At 49.9% G+C, this 2,720-nt stretch overlaps 1 pseudogene; it reads left to right on the top strand.

Moving 5' to 3' along the window:
* Nucleotides 1-2,720, top strand: part of LOC105513777 — a 51,910-nt pseudogene that overhangs the window by 29,193 nt on the left and 19,997 nt on the right.

Genomic DNA, 2,720 nt, shown 5'->3' with positions numbered 1-2,720 from the left:
TTTCTTTTTCTCTCTCTGTAGATATAATTTTTTTTTTTCTGAAATGTTTTCTGAAATGGAGGGTAGAATGCAGGGCAGGGTGAAAGGTGGAAGGAGAGAGGTGGGTTTGGAGGCTTTTTTTTTTAACCTTCTGAGATGGAGTTTTGCTCTTGTCACCCAGGCTGCAGTGCAATGGCACGATCTCGGCTAACTCTAACCTCTGCCTTCTGAGTTCAAGTGATTCTCCTGCTTCAGCCTCCCGAATAGCTGGGATTACAGGCACCCACCACCATGCTCGGCTAATTTTTTGTATTTTTAGTAGAGGGGTTTCACCACGTTGGCCAGGCTGGTCTTGAACTCCTGACGTCTGATGATCCACCTGCCTTGGCCTACCAAAGTGCTTGGGATTACAGGCATGAGCCACTGTGCCTGGCGATTGGGAGGCTTTTGCAGTAACCCAGAGCACTATGATGAGGGCTGGACCTGGTTGGAAATGATGAGGAAGGTGAGAAGTGGTTAGGTCTGGCATATATTTTGAAAGGAGAGTTTAAATGGGTTGGATGACAAGAGAGAGAAAAAGAAGTTTTAAGGATGATGTCAAGGATTTTGGACTGAGTAACTGGAAGACTAGAGATGCTGTTATTGGGATGGGGAAGATTATGGGAGGAGTGGGTTATAGCAGGGGGAATCAAAAGTGTGTTTTGGGCATGCTAAATTTGAGGTCCAAAAAGAGGTGTTAAGAAGTGTTGGCCGGACACGGTGGCTCACGCCTGTAATTCCAGCATTTTGGGAGGCTGAGGCAGGCAGATCACTTGAGGTCAAGAGTTTGAGACTGGCCTGACAATTACTAAAATCTATCATTGATGTTTATTAATTAATCATATTATTGCTCCTAATACCGCAGGGGGTGTACACCTACCTGTGATGTTGTTCTTAATATCCAAGGACAGAGGACATGATCTTAGTTTTAATATCGCAGTAGGTGTACACTCACGCTGTGACACTGATCCTAATATCCAAGGAGTAGAGTATGACATGACTCCCAACATAGCAATGAACGGACAGCCACCCGGTGATATTGCTCCTAATATTCATGGAAGAAGCATATGATATTACTCCCAATATCGCAGGGAGGATACAGCTCTTCTGTGATATGGTTCCTAGTATCCGGTGGGGGAGAGGATGATAATAGTTCCAGTATTGCAGGCTGTGTTCACCCGCCCTGTGATATTGTTATGAGTATCCTGGAAAGGATATGACTCCCCATAGAGCAGGAGGCATACATCCAGCCTGGGATATTGTTCCTAATATCCATGGCAGGGGGTGTACATCCAATATGACAGGAGGTGTACATATTACTCCCAATATGGCAGGGGGTGTACATCCACCCTGTGATATTCTTCTTAATATTCCAAGGCTGAGAGGTTGATATTACTCCCAGTATTGCAGACACTGTACACCCCCATGTGATACTCTTCCTGGTATCCGGAAGGGGAGAAGATGGTATTAATCCCCATATCACAGGAGGTGAACACCCACTCTGATATCTTTCCTAGTATGCAGGGGGAGAGGGGATAATATTATTCTAATATTGCAGAAGATGTACACGCCCCCCCATGATATTGTCCTTAATATTCCAAGGCATGGAAGATGATATTACTCGCAATATCGCAGAAGGTGTACACTCCCCAGTGATGTTGTTCCCATGATCCAGGAGGGAAGGGGATGATATTACTTTCAACCCTTGCACCCTGCAATGCTCTCACCCTGCAACACCGACACCCAGCTCAAGCTGACATGGGACCAGAGGTGCTGGCTGGGGGTGTTGATTGCTTCTCTTTTCTCCCTTGCCAGACTCAGTAGAGGAAGCTGAGACTGAGCAGCCACAGGAACAAGGTGGGTTTTGCAGGTGGCTCAGGCTTCCTCTGGTTATGAGCTGGGCCTTGGGCTAACGCCGGGGGAAGTGACAGAGCTGAGTACGGTGGGCATTGGATGTGGCTGTCACCCCTCTGTGGTGCGGGCTGGGGGCTTGGGGGACGTTGACTGAGGTGGGTCTGAACCTCTCGTCTACTCTGACACTGGAGGCTGTGGGGTCCCACACTTCTTCCAATGAACATGCTGGCTCCCGCCTGGTCCCCGACCGAGATGGGACATCCTTTCCACTGCTGGGGCCCACATGGAGCTGTGGGTTTCTTTCTCATGACCTGGAGAAGCTGCACTTCGCCCTGTGTTCTGTCTCAGAGATGGGAGGCCACACTGCCCTCAGCGGGTAGCAGAATTCAGAGCCTTAGGTTGCAGGGGCCTCAACTGAGGTCCCTGAAGGGTCTGCTCTTTCCTGAGGGGCTGATTCAGGGAGGCCCTCCCGTCTCCGCTCTGGGGCTCTGTCTCTTCCCCTCACACAGGGTCCGCATGTGGACAGCCTGGTGATGTGGACACACCAAGGGCCCTTGGAAGTTCCCTGGGAATGGGATCCATCCCAGTACATTTGGGATGCAGACACAAGGTCTCAGAGGAGGCCCGGGAAGCCAGTGGGGAAGGGAAGGCTGTTGTAGGTTTGCCTCAGGGAGGGGGTGGTTCCACCCTCTGCCAAAGTCCCTGGAGGCACGTGGCTCTCCAGCTGCCCCAGAGGCCACAGTAGTGGCTGGGAGGGGCTGTGCCTCTTTCGGGTGGGGGAGATTTCTTAGCTAATCTAGTGAAGTCAAGTCAGCCATTTGCCTCTAAATCATATTTATTAATTTTTT

Source organism: Colobus angolensis, unplaced genomic scaffold (assembly GCF_000951035.1).
Source record: "Colobus angolensis palliatus isolate OR3802 unplaced genomic scaffold, Cang.pa_1.0 Scaffold105, whole genome shotgun sequence".
Taxonomy (NCBI): Eukaryota; Metazoa; Chordata; class Mammalia; order Primates; family Cercopithecidae; genus Colobus; species Colobus angolensis.
Note: the sequence above shows the minus strand (reverse complement) of the source record. Positions and strands in the feature narration are given on the sequence as shown.